Genomic DNA, 19,087 nt, shown 5'->3' on the forward strand with positions numbered 1-19,087 from the left:
ACCAGCAGCAGCCACAGAGCAAGGCAGCAAGACAAGCAGGAAGCCGCACCCATGCCGCAAGGAAGGCCCTCTCTTCTTCCAGGAGCCAGAGGCAGAGGGAAATGCACTTTGAAACAACCCTCCTTTTTCCTCCCCCTCCCTTGTCCCTCCCCACCAGCCGTGGGGGCAAAGTTGCCCTGGCAACACTCTGGTTGGAGGGACCACAAGCCAACCAGGATGCAGAAGATGGCTAGCCAACTGGAAGGCAGTGGCAGAAAACCAAGGAGCATCTGAGAAAAACTGGGCTCAGAGTGCAGAGGATGGTGGCTGCCTGGCCCTTCGCGCCACTGATTCGGGACAAACCACTTCAACTCGAACTGGGCTCGGTTGGATTCCAAGGCACTATGAGGCTTAGATGGGCGCCCAGGGTGTAGGGGTGTGCAGAACCAGTTGGATCACCAATTGTCACCCCACTTGGGGGGGCCAGGCCAGTTCGAATAGAAGCGGTTCTGCACAGCCCTACACCATGGGGGCCAAGCCAAGCTTAATCTTGCCTCCCATCTCACTAGAATGATGGGCATTCATTCCAACTGGCTTGGCAAAGGTGAGATCTCTCTTCTGGTGAAACACCAGTCCCTTTCCATTTTGGCTTCTGGTCCTCCCCAGGGACACTTTCCCTGTGGGAATTGTCGCTAGACCCTCCAAACTCAAGGAGCTCACCAACCCCATCAGAAGGCTTAGACTTTGTTCCATTTCACCATATGCAATTCTGAATCAGTAATTTATGTCATCAAGTATCCCTGTCCTTTGCACTGGGAAGGAGAAACCTTGAGAACTTAAACGAGAGAGAGCTGGTGAACACTTGCGTAACGTCAAATGTAAAAACTTGAATGCTCCGCTGGTTAAATGTCTCTTTTTGTTCTAATGATATTGGTTGGCTCATCTGGAGGTGGATTGCTGGTCGTGGTAGCAACCATGAATTGTCCCCTTTGCTAAGCAGGGCTTGCCCTGCTTTGCATTTGAAAGGGCGGTGACATGTGTGAGCACTGTCAGATATTCCCCCATAGGGGATGGGACTGGTCTGAGAAGAGCAGCTGCATGCTTGCATGCAGAAGGTCTCAGGGTTCCTCCCTGGCCTCTCCAGATAGGAGGGTTGAGGGAGAAGTCACTGCCAATCAGTGTAGACCAGTCTGAGCTAGATGGACCAATGGTGTGACCAGAGGCGTATCTAGGGAAAACAGCGCCTAGGGCAAGCACTGAAATTGCCCCCCCCCCAATTATCTGGCATCCATCTTTCAGATAACTTCACCATAATATCAGCTCGAAAAGTAAAAGTCAAGCTTATTAATCTTTTAATTAAAAATTATGGCACTACCTGAAAATTATAGCTGCACCTTACTTGCTTTCACTGATGCAAATTGCTGAAGCAGCACAGAAACAGCCTTCTTCAGAAAGCAGGAATCACACCTATCAGCTATTCAGAGAGGTACTGGGGACTGGATGTAGTCCTTACACTCGCTGATCAGCATGTTCATTGCATTCCAAATCCAGCATTGTGTATTAGTAACCCTCCTGCCGCCCCCCCCCGCCCCCCAGCTGCTATCTGCCAGGAATCAGTAACATTCACATTTTTTATATCCCGTTCTTCCTCCAAGGAGCCCAGAACAGTGTACATACTGAAGTCTCTCCTCACAACAACCCTGTGAAGTAGGTTAGGCTAAGAGAGAAGTGACTGGCCCAGAGTCACTCAGCAAGTCTCATGGCTGGATGGGGATTTGAACTCGGGTCTCCCTGGTCCTAGTCCAGCACTCTAACCACCATCAAGGCAGATAGCAGCTGGGGGGCGGGGGCGGCAGGAGGGTTACTAATACACAATGCTGGATTTGGAATGCAATGAACATGCTGATCAGCGAGTGTAAGGACTACATCCAGTCCCCAGTACCTCTCTGAATAGCTGATAGGTGTGATTCCTGCTTTCTGAAGAAGGCTGTATCTGTATATTAAAGACAGACAATTTTTTAAAGCTGGGAAAGCTTGGGTGAGAAGATGGGTTTTCAGGTGTTTTTTAAAAATTGCCAGAGATGGCAATTTTATTAACAATAAACCCACTTCTACTATGGGCTTTGTTTGGTCTTTGCCTAATTCCCTTGGGTTGAGAATAAATGTTGAAGAGAATGAAAAGAACAGAAACATACATAACAGGTGCTGTCTTTAAATCTAAAATGATCCCTCACTAGTAGCCATCACATGCTGGAAAATCTCAGGCCAGGGGACTGCTTAGTCTGCATTCTCATGACTTAGGACAAGTCAGTTGTGCACCTGACAAACGCTACTTATACAGCCAATTATTTTCACTCTTCATTACTGCATGAATATCAAATGGTTATGTGCCACAACACCTTCCTTAGAATGAATCTGACTTAGAACCAAGTTAAATAGAATGTAATGCAATTTCCATTTTGCATAGGTAAGGCCTGAAATTTAACTGGGTCATCCTGAGCAGTTTTATGATCACACATGAGATCTTAGATCCTCACAAAAGGAGCTGTTCCTTACATAAGACATTCCCAGCCCGCTCACACCTATCCTCCTAACTAGAATCAACTAGCTACAGCGAGCCAACATGATCCGTTCACCAAATAACTTAAAGAACACACCTTGGATTGAAAAGCTGTTTTCACACAGTTGCCCTCAAATCGGGAGTCCAAAATATCTCCAAGAATAGAAGCTAATAGAAACTTTTTGGAGTCCCCAAAAAGACCAGAAGTAAACAACAAACTGGAACCTCAACCCAAAACCAGGATGCAAACGTATTGTAACATAAAGGTTAAGTTTGTGCCATTGAGTCGGTGTTGTTGACTCCTGGCAACCACAGAGCCACGTGGTTGTCTTTGGTAGAATACACAGGAGGGGTTCACCGTTGCCATCTCCTGTGCAGTGTTTCAGCACCTTTCTATATCGCTGCTGCCCGATAGAAGAGTTTCCCATATCCTGGGAAACACACCAGTGGGGAGTCAAACCAACAACCTCCTGCTCTCTAGTTGCTTCCCCACTGTGCCATTAATGGTTCAAGTGACTCCAAATACAAATAGTAACCATACATTTTTATTTATTTATTTAACATATCTTTATACCACCCACTACCACAGTCTCTAGGCAGTTTACAGCTATAAAAACATATTAAAAGATCAAATTAAAATAACCATGAAAGCTATCATATACATACATATAAAACATATGTGATGAATTTTCTGGATAATGACTCTCTTCTATGATTTATCAAACATACAAAAATTTTGTTAATACTAAGACATCAGTATTACTAAGACATCAGTATTACTAAGATAAAGCATTAGTAATACTAATACTAATACAAAATTTTGTTAATACTAATACATAGAAAAACTCAAGTGAAAAACAGGAACATATAAGATTGCCAGAGTGAAACTGGACCCAGATTAATCTACAGTTCAAAGTAGAAAACATATTTTGCAGAATTCTTCATCTTAATAAGAAAACTCTTTCAGAATCAAAGAAATCACTCATGGCAAATTTGCACTAGGACCTCCCAACTACCTAAGAACTAGATTCTTCTGCAAACATTGTGCCCATAGATCAGAAAAAAAAATTTCGCTTCCATATTGTGCATATTAAGGAATCTCATTCTACATAACACAAAGGACAAGAAATACAAGGCCAGATATCCCATACATGCTTCAGAGTAAGTTATATTGTAGTCAGTGCAATTTCGTCTCAGGGAAACATGCATAAGTTTGAGTTGCACTGACCTGAAAGTCACCAAAGGATCTTCAAACCAAGCCATAGAAATAGCTTTCTATACACAGAAGGTATCAGGACTCTTGAGAGCTCCAGGCCACACCCCCTTGACATGTGATATGTCCCATGATGACATCACATGCAAAGGGGGTGTGGCCTCGAGGTAGAAATCGCCGGAGCGAGCTCTTCGGTCTCCTTTCAGGGCAGGCTTGCTGCCGGGAAGCCTGTATCTTCTCTCTCTCTTCCTCTCTGGGAGGGAGAGGAAGAGGAATAGACGCTCTTCGGCAGCAAACGCTCCCTGAAATTAATGCAAAAGTAAGGGCTTAGGGAGGCTCCTGGGGGGCGTGTGCCCCGTCCCGGACTCAGAGAAGGCGGCGGGGGCGCGATTAAAAAACAATTTTTTTTTAATCAACTGAGGTGGGTGGGGTGGGGTGGGGCATGGCGGGCACTTGGCGCCCCTCTGCAACTGGCGCCTGGGGCACGTGCCCTGCCTGCCCCCCCACTGGTTACGCCTCTGGGTGTGACTCAGGAGAAAGCAGCTTCCTATGCTCCAGTGGGTAAGTCTGGCCTTTGCTTTTGGACCCATGTGGAATACCAGGAGACCTCATCTGTCTCTCTGCTCTCCTGGCTTCTTGTCAGTCTGTCAACCTGTGTCTTACGGGCACATGTTTAGGGCCTGGTGGTTGACCTCTTTCACTTGAGGCTTCGCCACTCCATTTAACATGGGGAGTGATTCTTCTTCTCTTGAACTCATGTTTTAAATCCTCTTTGGCTTGCATTGCTTTTGCACCTTGGCTTGGTTTTGTGCATGTGATACGCTTCACCGGTACTTAATTATAGTCCACTTATACCCTCATTAGTAGCTTAACCATTGGTAGGCTTTTTATTTGGTAGTTTTGACTTATCTGATGATTACTCATCCCATTCAAGGTCAATTGTATGTAGCCTATTCCCTCATTATTCTGAATATTACATATTTATCATAATTAGTAATGATTCTTTTCATATCACTCTTCAAGTCGCATTACTTGGTTTATGTTCTGCTGCTTTTGCGTTGATGATTAGTTTTCATCCGGTTTTTATTGATGAAATGAAATGATTCTTAAAACTTAAAATTATTAGGTTTTTATGAAGAATCCTGCCTCTGAAATTAGCTGAATGTTCGACTTCTCACACCAGAATCTGCTCGGGGAATGGTTTACACTTGGCGGGCAGGGGTGGGAGGTATATTTTTAGAAGAAATTCTGAATATAACCAGCAGGGTTGAGCTGCTGTTCTCAACAGATGTGAACACTCAGTCCTTCCAAAATGGCAGCATGCCCGAGGGAAGCAGAAGATCTTTCTCAGTTTCAAATGTACTAGGATTCAAATTCACCACCTTTGAGGTCAAAATCCTACACATTTCAAACTGTTCTTTTCACTTCCTTTTTGCAAGCACGTTAAGAAAGCATTCAATTTCTGAAACATTCCCAGCAGTGCACAGACTGACACAAAGTGACTTTGCCCAGCCAATGACAGGCCTCACCGACTAGTTTTCACCTATTTCTCAAAGAGTTGTAATATATCCGGCATCATGTTGGAGGTGTTTTGCCCATTGGAAATATAATGAACTTGATTGCCCACTGAAGTTCTCCTCGGTAACAATAAGCACTCCAGCCAACCCCACCCCCCGGCTAGGCAGTTGTCCCTAGACAAGCCTGAACAAAGGTCATTTTCCTACCTGCCATGATGAAGCGGGCACCGGACCAAAACTGAGAGCCAAAAAGGGTTAGAGTTTGGGTTAACCCTAACCGCCTCCTGTTCTCCCAGTGAAGATTTTGTCCAACCGACCAAACACGACAGGCTGTGCGACCAAACACGACAGGCTGTTGGACCAAACCCGACCCAACTTCCGTTAAGGAATGGATTGTTCACTGCTGTTGCTATGGTATCCTTGGGGATTGTTGGTTGGGGCCAGAAGAATGTCGGAATCAGGAGGTGATGATGAAGGATGATGTCATGGCGGGGGGAGGAAGAGGAGGAGCAGACCACTGGCCGCCACTCAGGCCAGAGCTGGAGGGACGGGAAACTCTGGCCACCCATCCTGGTAGAGCACCCATCTTCTCAGGATGCCTGCAGACATCAACCCTCAATCATCTTCAACTTCAAGAGGAAGCATTTTGAAAGCAAGCTGGGGATGGGACCTCCCATTGGCATTCGAATGGAAGCTCCGCATGCGAGGCCTTCCGGTCTCCCAGTTGCCACTTGCATACTGAGAGCAAACCCCTGTTGAATGGAAGGCTCTGAGGCTTTGAATCAGAAAGTCCTGGTTTCAAACCTTACCCCTGCTCTGGGCTCACTTGAGGGCCTTCAGGAAACCTCTCCCTCAGCCTCAGCCCCGGCCACAACATGGGAGTCAGAGCAACATTCGGGGCTGTGATCAGGATTACTGCAAGATCATCTGTGTGCAATGCTTGGACACCCGGAGAAGTACTGCATAACTGCAAAGTCTGATTATTTAGTACATTTTCCTCTCACACCCTTTTTGTGCCAGCACCCAGTGCTCAGGTTCCCATGCAGGGCTGAGCTTCAGCGAGGTTCCTGCTTTGCCTGCCTTCAGACCCTCCTTCGCTGTCCTCCTTGGCAGATCCTCAGGATGGCACTTTCCTCTCCCCCACGTCTCAGGCAGCCCCACTGGACGGATGGCTCCTCCATACACTGTCTCCACGCCAAGAAGAAGAAGAGGAGGAGGAAGATGAAGTTTGTAATGGGAAAGCATCCTAGCCAAGCATTACCCCTGACATGCACGCTTTCTCTCTGGCTAATCAACGAATTGGGATAAGTTGATGCCTTAGGAACATAGGAGGCTGCCATATACTGAGTCAGACCGTGGGTCTATCTAGCTCAGGATTATCTCCACAGACTGGCAGCAGCTCCTCCAAGGTAGCAGGCAGGAATCTCTCTCAGCCCTCTCTTGGAGATGCTGCCAGGGAGGGAACTTGGAAACTTCTGCTCTTCCCAGAGTGACCCCATCCCTAAGGGGAATATCTTCCAGAGCTCACACTTCTAGTCTCCCTTTCATATGCAACCAGAGTAGACAGTGCTTAGCTAAGGGGACACGTCATGCTTGCTACCACAAGACCAGCTCTTCTTTAGGCTTGAATGACGTTGAATGACGTTGCAGATCATTAGGGAGCCAGAGTGGTGTAGTGGCTAGAGTGCTGGACTAGGTCCGGGGAGACCCGAGTTCAAATCCCCATTCAGCCATGAAATTACCTGGGTGACTCTGGGCCAGTCATTCTCTCTCAGCCTAAGCTACTTCACAAGATTGTTGTGGGGAGAAACCTAAGTATGTAGTCTGGGCTCCTTGGAGGAAGAGTGGGATATAACATGTTATATATATATATATATATATATATATATATATATATATATATATATAAAGCCATAGGGCTTCAGATCTCAGATATGGTGCCCAGGATTCTTGGCTTATCTGGGTGCAGCGGTGTCTAGGAAAGCATCTCAAAAGATTTACTGAAGATTTTCAAAGTTTCTGTTTCAAAAGAAAAATGATGTGGATAGATGGTTTTTAAGTTTCCTTTGAGTATTGCTTGGAATATGAATGTATCCTATATATTGTGAGAGATCTTGCCATTTTTCTACCTTTCTTGCATTTTAAATGGGTATGCAAATGAGAATTTTCATGGAAAGGGGGTTTAATTCTCCAAATCTCCAAGTATATCACTGGCCTTATATTTTAGTGCCTGTAGTGGGGTGGATCCTAAGCCACCTAATGGCACAGCGGGGAAATGACATGACTAGCAAGCCAGAGGTTGCCGGTTCAAATCCCCGCTGGTATGTTTCCCAGACGATGAGGGACACCTCTATCAAGCAGCAGCGATATAGGAAGATGCTGAAGGGCACCATTTCATACTGCACAGGAGATGACCATGGTCAACCGCTCCTGTCTTCTACCAAAGACAACCACAGGGCTCTGTGGTCACCAGAAGTCGACACCGACTCAATGGCATACTTGACCTTTCATCGGATGGAATGGGGAAACTCAGGTGTCAGTCCTGCTTTGATCCCAACTTGTGAGTTATGATGTGGCCTCATTGAAATCTTCAAAGAATCCTAAAAGCACTCAAACTGGACCCTCAACTCTACTAGAAAATGTTGACACCAGCAGGGGTGTAGCCACTATGGGGCAACCGTGTTCAAAGAACCCGGGCCGCCTCCCCTCAGGGGCTGCCCCTAGCAGCCGGAACACTCCCCCCCCCCCCGCCCCGGCGTGTCTGACGTCACGGGCGGCCTCATTCGGGAGGTGGCTGGCCAGTGCTGCGTTTGCATGGTGGCCAGAAGCAGCTCTCCCTGCATTTAAAACCATGCCCTTTACACCACTGATTGCTCTAAGTGCCTTTGGGAACAGCACTTATTATGGGTTAGCATCCCCTAATGCTTTTTAGATACAGCCATGTCAGTGTTTTCTAGTAGGTATATAGGCTGGCATAGGAGTTTTGTGTTCTTAATTTGCACATTTTAGTCCTGTATGGACTTGATGAACTTGTTCCCTCAATGTCTGCTAGGCTCCTGGACCCAATTTAGGGAGGAAACCTTCTGTTGCTCTTATGAAGTAATTCTTTTCTCAAGAAACTCTTATACCAATCTCTTACAAACCATTCCGGAACCTACCAGTGGATCCCTACCAGTAGATCCCTGCCAGAGAAAGCTGTAAAGAAAAGTCCATACATATTTGTTCATTTTGTTTTAGAAGGAGACCATTTTGGCAATTTATTTCTTTAGAATAAATACAGTTTATTTAATAGTCAACATGACAGTAAAGAATTAGGGTAAAATACATTGATAGTAGGGGTGTGCACGGAACCACAGAGCTGCGGTCTAGCACTGGGGGGGGGTTCCTTTAAGGGCGGGGGAAGGTTTACTTACCCCTCCCTCCGCTTTCCCTCCTCCAGCGCGTGTATTCTTTGTAGTAATTGGGGTGGCAGGATACCTCCCTGCTGCCCCTTCTCCCGCTTAAGTGCAAAAGGCTTGCCGGACCCTTTTGCGCACGCACACGTCGCGCACGAGCTTCACGTCTCCCCATTCTGGAGGAGATGCAAGTGAAAGGGCTTCAAAAGCCCCTGGTGGTGCAGTGGTAAAACCGCCGCCCTGTAACCAGAAGGTTACAAGTTCGATCCTGACCAGGGGCTCAAGGTTGACTCAGCCTTCCATCCTTCCGAGGTCGGTAAAATGAGTACCCAGAATGTTGGGGGCAATATGCTAAAATCATTGTAAACCGCTTAGAGAGCTCCGGCTATAGAGCGGTATATAAATGAAAGTGCTATTGCTATTGCTAAAAGCCCCATGTGTGAAAAACTTCCAAGAAAGGGATGGGAAGAAGAGTTCTCAGCTGTACAAAGTTTCTCAGCTCCCGCAAGGACCTCAGGCATCCCAGAGGGGTACACAGGTTCTCATTGGCACAGGACGTCCGGACGAGGGAGTCGCATTGCCGACATGTGGCTTCTGCTCAGCTACGCCACCCCTCCAAACGTACAGAGCTGTTAGCAAAAGGTATTGGGTGGGGAGAAGGGAAGGCCGACATGCTATTTTGGGGCAGACAGTGTGGTGTTTTGGGTTAATCCATTCCTTGGTCCAGGCCCGCTTTTGAATGGGGCTTTAGTTACTTGCATTCCTGTCCTGGGCTTTTTCTGGAGTAAGAGATTTGCGCTGGTTAAAGTGTTGAAAAGTGCAACAGTGTGAGGCAGCGGCTTGAAACCACAACTACAGAGTTTCTTGATGAGTGTTTTAATGCATCAGGATAGGGTTGTGGCTGTTCAAATTGCCTACCACTGCAGTGGGTTTTCCTGGCAGGGGATGTCCATATTCCACCTGAATTGCTGTCACTGACGCCTCCTCCTTCTCCCTCATTTGGGCCAATGGGGTTGCAGTGGGGAAGATGTGACAAGGGTCTTTTGGACTATTTTTCTCTAAGCGTTTTTGTGCAAAGCCGCCACTAGGGGGAGCACCATGGTGCAAGCCACAATTCTTTGATGGCCTATTGAGCAAGAACCCCAGCAAAAAAATCAAAAAATAAAATCATATATGGAAAGGGGCTCTAGATATCAACAGATCCTTGAACTGCGGGATCAGCCCTCCACACCACATGGCATTGAGAACAGTTTACAGGCTTGCTGATTAATGATTCAGTTCATTGGGCTTGCCTGCAGTAAACCAGGCGGAGTCCGTTGCCTTGCAGTCAACAAATGGGATTGCCTTGGGGTCACATCTGTGAGGAGTGTGGTCAGGATTGGGACCAGCTCCTGAGTGACTCAGCAGTTCCTCAGGTCACCTGCTCAGCTTTGGGCTTCATAGGAACGCTGCCCTCCCTCTCTCAAGCCTCCTTCTCTTGCCTGCCTGGGAACGAAAACGCCTCATTGAAGTGGATGTATTTAGAAACGTACTTTATTTCCTTTTAAGCTAGAAATGCCTCGTCGTAGTTAATATGCTTAGTAACATAATAAAATTGCTCTAATCACAATTCCCTTGCCTGTATCCCCCTCCCTCCAATAAATTCTTCTTTTATATTTTAAAGCTATAACCTTGTCTCAGTCCCGTCATTTCTTGAGTCCAAACGTTTGCACAACTTAAAACTATACAACGGCAGCCCCACATAGAGTGCATTACAGTAGTCAAGCCTGGAGGTTACCAGCATCTGTTCCACTGTTTTAAGGTCAGTCACCTCTAGAAATGGACGTAGCTGACGTATCAACTGAGGCTGATAAAAAGCGCTCCTGGCCACCGCCTCCACCTGAGAAACCGGGGAGAGCTTTGGGTCCAGGAGCACTCCCAAGCTACGTACCTGTTCTTGCGGGGGGGGGGTGTAACCCCATCCAGAACAGGCAGATCTTAACCATCTCTCGGGTCCTGCCCCCGCACTGTCAGTACCTCCATCTTATTCGGATTCAACTTCAGTTTGCTATCTCTCATCCAGCCCATTACGGCCTCCAGGCAGGCATTTAGGGAAGATGTGCCATTTCCTGATGAGGTCGGCATGGAAAAGTAAACCTGGGTGTCATCAGCATATTGGTAACACCCAGCACCAAACCTCCTGATGATCCCTCCCAGCGGTTCCATGTAGATGTTAAAGAGCATTGGAGACAGGATGGAGCCCTGAGGGACTCCACACCTCAGTTCTTGCTTAGCGGAACAACAGTCTCCAAGCAACACCATCTGGAATCCGCCAGAGAGGTAGGACAGACTGTAAGACAGTGCCACCCAATCCCACCTCCCCCAGGTGCTCCAGAAGGATACCATGGCCCATGGTATTGAAAGCCACAGAGAGATCCAAAAGGACCAGCAGTGTCACACTCCCTCTTGCGATAGCCGGTTGGTGATCATCCATCAAGCCGACCAAGGCAGTTTCGACCCCAGAGCACACACGAAAGCCAGATTGCAATGGGTCTAGATCAGAGGTTCTCAAACTTGGGTGCTCAGATGTTAATGGACTTCAACTCCCATAATCCCCAGCCTCAATGGCCTTGGGTTGGGGATTATGGGAGTTGAAGTCCACTAACATCTGAGGACCCAAGTTTGAGAACCTCTGGTCTAGATAATCTGCATCATCTAAAACTGTCTGCAGCTGAGAGGCCACCACCCACTCAACCACCTTGCAAAACCATGGAAGGTTAGAAACAGATCTGGAATTAGCTAACTCAGAGGGATCCAGCGTAGCTTTCTTCAAGAGTGGTCTAATAATGGCCTCCTTAAGACAAGCAGGCATTCTGCCCTCCCTCAGAGAAGCATTTATAATATTAACCAGACCCTCTCTGATAATATGATTATCCGATGCGATAAGCCAATTTGGGCAAGGGTCAAGAGAACAGGTTGTGGGGCGCACAGTCCGAAGCACTTGGTCCACTTCCTTTAGACAGCAACTCTCTATTATGATATGGGCAAGTGGCCAGAAAGGTCAGGTGACTGGCCCAGCGTATGCCTAGATTGCTGGGCAGTGCAGCACCGGGAGGAATGTGGCTCACTTCATTTCAGACAAGGATCGAGGCCCCTGGAGTGTTCTCGACCCCTGTAACAGCTGCTGGGTCCAACTCATGATGAAGGCAAAACCGGATAGCGGGTGTCTAGCACATGTAATTGGAAATCCACACACCCGTTGGGTGCAGTCTTTTTTCCTTTGTCCTCCTTCTTTTCTGTCCCTCTTTCAGAAGAACACAGAAGATCCCTCTTACAGCTTTCTCCACATACATTCTGAAGGAGGAAAAGCCACCATGCAGATCTGGGGAGGCAAATGATCAAGAATGTCTCCTGTGCAACTCAAGGAGACATGACTGGAAGCAGCTGGCACTCCACTACCCTTGCTCCACACCGTCAACTGGCCTTCAGGAGAGTCGCTTTTAAAAACTTCAATTGGATCTCCCTATTCTGTCGTTTGTCCAAGCTTTTAGCCATGCACAAGTCTCAAATGCCACTCTACGCTTGGAAACAGGCATGATGAAGGTTGAGGCCAGAGTGCGGCTGTGCGGTCTTAACCTCTGGCTTAAACTATCCCTCTACCCTCAGGGCTTGGCCCCTCTGACCCTATCGTTCCATCTCGGCTTTACCCCGCCCCGTTATGAACTGTGACCAGATGAAAAGAGTCACCAAACAAAGGATGATGGACACTGAGTGCCAGGCTGACCTAGGCAGGGTTCCATCCCTCCTGTTCTCCGAAAGCCTCAGATATTCTGCCTCGCGTACCTGTCACAGCTAGAAATCCAAGCCACAGAAGGGCTTATACCCTCGCCCGTGGTCATGCCCTTCCCTCCGCTGTCCTGGAAGGCAAATTCAGAAAGGCCCCAATTGCAGAGAAACTTTGTCCCTCTGACGCTGAGAAGGTAGAGACTTTCGTAACATGTACTCCTGTTTTGCCTCTTTTACAGAGACATTCGGACTAAGTTTCTATTTCCGCTATTTCAGAAGCACCCCGAGAACTCCAGCCAAGTTCTGCACGGCAGCATGTAGGATCTCTCGGGTCGTGACTGTCAGGCCATTTCCCTGTATCAGCTTTGTATAGTTTTAGACTGCTGTTGATTCTATATTTTTATATGTTTTTAGTTCGATGTTTTATTTTATATACTCTATTTTAGCCACCGCTTTTGGCATTCTTTATTTCCCCCTTTTTATTATGCTTAGAATTTTAATAATTTTATAGCTACCCTCTCTCTTTTAAGGGTAGCAGCCTTTTAGTAATATCTCATGACTTTATAGCAACAGTGTCAAAATTTAAAATAACATAGTTTTATGGTTTCATAATATGCCTGAATCACGCTCTACTGCTCTATCTTATGCTGGTCTTGGACTGTAATAAAGATGATTGATTGACTGATAGCCATGCACAATAAAATTCCAATTGATGGATGGATGGATGGAATTGAATGACATAATGAATGCTCAGGCATGCTTGCATGAGGCCAACATTCCTCCAAGCACACAAAGCAATCTCAGTTTGAACAAGAGGACTTCCAAGGACTGGAGGGAAAAGCCGGGCAGTTCACACCATCAGCGTTAGGGTAGGAGAAGCTTCCTACAACCATCATTGGGGATCCAGATGTGCTCCTGCTTTTTGACCGTGTATGAGACAGAAACAAGGTGGGAGGCTGGGAGCTTGATTGCTAGCAAAGCCCCAGCTGGGCAGGATGATTTCCCCGCCTGCCTTGTTCATCTACCCTATCCAGCTGGGCCCGACTGGGCAAGCTCCCCACCACCAACCATGTTTTTCTCTAACACATGATTAGTGTGTCATGATCAAGGGGGCTTCTCTTGCCCTATAACCCATTGTGTGGACTGCCCTAGTATTTGACTCGCTATGCCAGGACTTACCACCCAGCCATTCTGAAGAAACAGGGACATCAAGGGAATATGGAAGAAAGTGGTCATCAGTTTGCTGCAAGTCAAGAGCAGAATAGATTGCTGGCTGTTTTCATGTCCCCACCCCCCCCACAAATAATACAGACCAAGCTCTTTCCATGGTTAACCAGCAGCAAAATTATCGTATAGTGCCTAAAGATGATGACCCTTGGCACTGACAGGCAGCTCAGAGACACACACTAGGAGTATTTGGCTATTTGGTTCTGTCCGTGGCCTAGGAGTCATTCCCAGCATCTAGGAGGAGCTCAGTCAAGGAGAGGAGCAGTGTAGGATCCTGTGTTCCAAGCCTGCCTTGCTCCTGGAGCTCTCCAGGGTGCTGAATCACTGGGTGCTCTGGGGTCTTTCCATGGTGCCCTACCCTCAGGGTGCTCCATGGTGCTGAAGCTTCAGACTGCCCACTCCAGTTCTCCTGGCTTCAGAGTTCTGCTCAGGTTTTTTTCCACACTGCCCAACGGAATTCTCTCAGCCCAGCCTGCCTAGGCAAAGCCATCAGAAAAGGAAGCAAAACTCTTCTTGAAAGCCACGGAAAGCATTTCCAGTCTTACTAGCAGGACAGTGCAGTGCCTGAGGAGCTGCTGTGACTCTCTGTGCATCTCTTGCCCTGTTTCCCACCATACTATGTTACTTTGAGCATGATACTTTCAACACTCTTCTCAGTATCTGGACCCATTTCAAAACTTTCCCCAGCCTCTACCTAGAAAGACTGGTCAACTCTGCATCAGGAGGAGCTGTCTGGGTTAATGTTGGGAATCTAAGGACCTGCACAGTGCTGCCCCACATGGTGACCAGCTGAACTACAGCAGCCTCAGAGTTCTCAAGTCCTGGAGTGACCACCCCTGGCTAGGCGGTCCCTCGCATCTTCCCAGGACAGGAAGGATGCACAGCTTCCCTGTATGCTCCTGTGAACTTTCATCCACAGTCTGAGCAGTAGCCAGTCTTTAGAATGAGGCCCCCAAGCCCACTGCAATTAAGTACAGATCGGATTCAGGGCCAAAAAACCCCAACCCCGACTCCCATTTTTGAAGGTGGCACAAGAGCCGAAGCCAACCTTTCCCTCATTGGATTAGAGCCCATTGGACTGGAGTCCAAGTATTATGACAGTGGGCAGAAATAATAATGCTCCTCCAAACATGACTATTGTTCCCAGCATATTCAAGCACATTTCTTCTGGATCTCCAAAGGTTATTAAGCAAATTACATCTTCTTTGTGCCCCTGGAACGTTGTGGTTGATAAAAGCAAAGACTGAATGTTTTTACTGTCTTTTTATTTTCTCACAAATTCAAATAGAAGAATTTGTCTTCAGTCAAAAACATAAATCTATTGCATTAGCCAAGGTGGGGGGAGAGGGAAAATACAGTTCTACACCAGAATTACAACAAATGAAAGAAAGGGTTGCATATTATTTGCTCTTAATCCAAACAAATTCGAAGGGGAAAAGTAAACCACCTTGCAATGTGAATTTTGGCAGCATATACAGGTATGAACAATAAAAACAACTTATTTTTCCTATCAGGAGCGCAGGAAGAGAGATCTGGGAGAAGATCTGGCACATCACCTCCAGCAACCACATGGTGGTCCAGAGGCTGCTGCTGCCGCCTGCCCTGGTGCCTGGGGCCAGTACCAAGCAGGCCTCACCGGAACCCACCTCTTTGCTTGAGGGCCCAGCTATTCCCAAGAAGAGCTAGTCCTGGGCAGCCACAAGCGGTGTGTCTCCCCCCACCTCCCACCCGCCACCATCTTTCATGGTAAACATACTTAACATTTGCAGTTCTGAAATTCTGAGGCCTGCTTTTGTCCAAGTAAGAATGCAAAGCGTCTATGCAAACCACCTAGAGATTCCTTTTATCATGTAAACCTCCTGGAGATGTGAATTTTGGCAGCATATAAAGCTGAGAAACCACTCGGAATAACTTTCCTTTCCTTTCTTCATGCCTTCTTCATGAGTCTCCCCTTCCCTGCCTGGGAAGGAGGCTGGAGGCTGCGGTGGATCGCGCCAAGATATTAGAGCCCATCCCCAGGAGGAGCCTGGACCTCGGGGAGCCTGGGCGGGACTTCTTCCCAGTGGGGCAGGACCGTCCTCCTGGCCTGTCCAGGGAGCCAGCTCCTCCCCGGGCTTCTTCAACAGCCATCCATCCAGAGGAAGGAGACCCTGACCCCGATGGGACGGCCACATCTCATGGCAGGTGGCAATCAGTTATGATGAGTGAAGCAGATTAGCTTCACTCTGAAGCTTCCAGAACGGGATTAGCATTTGGTCAAGTTGCCAGGAAGCACCTCAACTTGGATCGCCATTTGGACCAGTTCTCCTTCATCTTGGCAGCTAGGAAAATGTCCTCTCCATTTATTTACAAGGCTTTGAAGCCAGGCAAGTTTGAATGGGTCATGGCTGGGGAAGGGGATCAAGGGGGCACGGAACTGCCCCTAAGCGGAGTAGCTAAGCGGAGTAGCAAAGAGAGTTCAGCAAGGGTGCCACAGGCATAGCAAGGTCCAAAGATTAGAACTCTGACCCCGCCCTGCCCTGCTAACTTAATCCAGGTCTATCACATGTTAGGAAGCCTGGGTGGGGCTTCTTCCCACAGGCGCAGGACCATCCTTCCAGGGAGAAGGTTCCTCTCCAGTCCTCTTCAAATACCATCCCGAGGAAGAAGACCCTGACCCCGATGATCTTGGAAGCTGCCATCAGCTCAGCAGAGGCTTGACCCCTTGCCAGAGCTGACCATCCAGACGCTGGGGCTGTGCTACATCTCTCCTCTTCTTCTTGTCCTGATGTGAGCCACAGTTCCTTAGGACTTCTCTTCACCAACGGTGCCATTGATGACGCTCAGAACGAAATGCTAGAATCACAACACTCAGAGCCTTGGGAAGATCCACAGTCTGATATGTCCCATTGCTTTGTGGGCGGGGGTCACCCATAAACTGTCCCACCTTCCAGCAGCAGTCGGGTCTTCTGCCAGAGAGTCACTGGAGATCTTGCTGGAGAGTCTGCAACAAGAGGAAGGAAAAACCCATCTCCATTAGATGTGGCTGCACCTGGCATCAGTGTCAAGTAGGGGACCTGCAGAAATGACCTCTGAAAGAGGAATGAGAGAGTCATCGCCATCAGTGGGGACTGCCTAAATACCTTATTTAATTGCTGGCTCATTGCACTGTTACTTCAAGAGCCTCCGGAGGGGTTTCCGCTTTGATCTGCTGGCCACACCCATCCGCTTTGACATCCTCTGCAAGCGCAGCACCGCAAACCTCCCCTGCAGAGGTTCAGTCAGTCCACAGCAGAGGTGCACCTAGGTCATTTCGGAGCCTGGACCTAAAGGTCTTTGGAGGGCCCCCCCCCACTGCAAGTTAAGCATCATTTTTAACATGTAGGTTCTCGAGGGCACAAACCACATCACCCTGGACAGACTAAAGAGGATTTGGGGGGCCCCAGGAGGTGTGGAGGCCCCGGACTTCGACCCCAAAGTCCAGAGGTAAGAGCACTGCTGGTCAGTAGTGGGGAAGCGAAGGAGCCAATTTGGAGCAGAACCCCCAAGATATTACCTCTTGGGAGAGACCAGGCCAATGTCCAAGTCCCTTGGATACGTCTCCAGTTCCTCCAGGGGAGCGACGGAACTAAAAGCAAGAAAAGAGACAGTCATGAAATTCTCTCTCTTGCTGTTGCTTCCCAGCTGCATGGTCCATTAAGGGTGGGGAGTGAAACCCTCCTGCTTCCAGAGTGCTACTGACATTCGGTCATGAGGGAAAGCATCTCTGGTGCTGGCCCTCTGACTGATCTCTTCAGGGATTTGGCTAATGGGGCCTCAACACACTTCTGTTAACAGAAGGGCTTTCATTGAGCGTCATTTCCCCAGCTTTTCTGATTGGTTACAGCAATCCCACGCCTGGTGGGCTGTGGGGGTGGCGGTGGGTGCTGGGATACAGGAGGACACGTTCTTGAAGCCAAAAAATGGCAAAATAAGTTGCTTCCAGTGATGTCACCCTTATTAGAAATGAAGACATATATATCCGCAAATGTGTCCTGTTCACAAGAATATTGGTGGCATTGAGGAGAAAATTGGATCTCTAAAGGATTTCTACTCAAGGACCTCAAATTTGCCAAAGATCGATTGATTAAAAGGATAGATTGATTAACTTCAGTGAATGATAAATTTTTGTTATTGACAATTATAGAAATAATTCAGTTATAATATTCTGAGTTTAAAATGGCTGCAACTCACTCTTTGGTCACATTTGAGCAGCTGTCTGAAGAGTTATTAGTTAACCCCTGTGGAGCTACCTCAAAATTATATAATATCTTGTTGAATTTTGTTTCAACAAAATTGTTTGATGCTTTCTCATTTTTAGGAATAAAACCTTCCTGGGAACAGGATACAGGAAATTGTATAGACTCAATCAATTGGGTTAAGTTAAATAAACCTTTAAAATGGACAAGTTATGTTAGAATATGGGAGCAACAGATTAAAATATTATCTTAATGGCATATGGCCCCAAGGAAGTTGGCGAAGATAAAAAACATCTCTAATGTCAACTGTTGGAGAGGGTGTATGGAGTTAGGCTCTTATAAACATATGTGGTGGGATTGTGTCTGAGTTGGGGAGTTGTGTCAGATGGGGAGTGAAGAGGGAGAAGAAGAAAGAAGCCGGAAAAGAGGAAAGCAAGATTAACCTGCAGGACAGAGAGGAGAGGAGAGAAGTCCCAATAGTCTTTGTTTGTGTGGCATGATAGCAAACGAAGGATAGAAGACCATAGGAAATTTTTTCCAGGGCTTACCTTCAACCACAGCCGATGAGGCTTCATTCTTTGGCCAGGCCCCTTCACCATGGCAGGGAGAGTTGGAGAGACCTAGTGGAAGGCCCCCTCCAGCAGCGCGCAGGGTGTGTTTGGTGGGACCCTTCCACCGCTGCTGCCCGGCACCGGAGGATCAGGCCGTGCGCGGAGGCCTCGCACCATAAGACACGACCCCAGGGGAGGAGCAGGTGGTGGTCTCTCTCCCCCAGGGCGTGTCTTCGGGCAGGAGCGTGGTGGCGGTGGATGGGCCACAGAGCCGGAGGGGAGCGGCGGAGTCCCCCAGGAGGAAGGGGCTGGCTCTGCCTTGGGGAGCCTCAGCGCTCGGATAGATAGCGCTGGCAACAGGTCGGGCCTCTGCTGAGCCTCTGGCGGATGCCAGGATGATGGTAAGGGCTTCAGCAGAGGCCGGCCCATCGCGGTCAGGGCCTTCTTCCGGGGGTGGTTTTTTAAAGAAGTCTGGGGAGGAGCCGTCTCCCCGGACAAGCCAGAAGGACGGCCCTTCCCCAGTGGGAAGAAGTCCTTCCCAGGCTCCCCAAGGACCAGGTTCCTCCTGGGGATGGGCTGAAGTGTTTTTGCCCGCTCCGCCGCCGCCGCCTCCAGCCTCCTTCTGGGGAGACTCCCCTCCCCCAGGTGGGGAATGAGTTTCTC

General features: G+C 48.1%; 1 long non-coding RNA gene across 1 annotated transcript; it reads right to left on the reverse strand.

The window, feature by feature from the left end:
• Nucleotides 1–14,918: 14,918 nt before the first annotated feature.
• On the reverse strand, nucleotides 14,919–19,004 carry LOC128333885 (uncharacterized). The gene is made up of 3 exons (XR_008311105.1): nucleotides 18,422–19,004; nucleotides 17,192–17,263; nucleotides 14,919–16,639 (listed from the first exon to the last, which is right to left on the reverse strand). It is a non-coding gene; the product is annotated as an uncharacterized LOC128333885 (long non-coding RNA).
• Between the last annotated feature and the right edge of the window lie 83 nt (nucleotides 19,005–19,087).

This window comes from Hemicordylus capensis, chromosome 8 (assembly GCF_027244095.1).
Source record: "Hemicordylus capensis ecotype Gifberg chromosome 8, rHemCap1.1.pri, whole genome shotgun sequence".
Classification (NCBI taxonomy): domain Eukaryota; kingdom Metazoa; phylum Chordata; class Lepidosauria; order Squamata; family Cordylidae; genus Hemicordylus; species Hemicordylus capensis.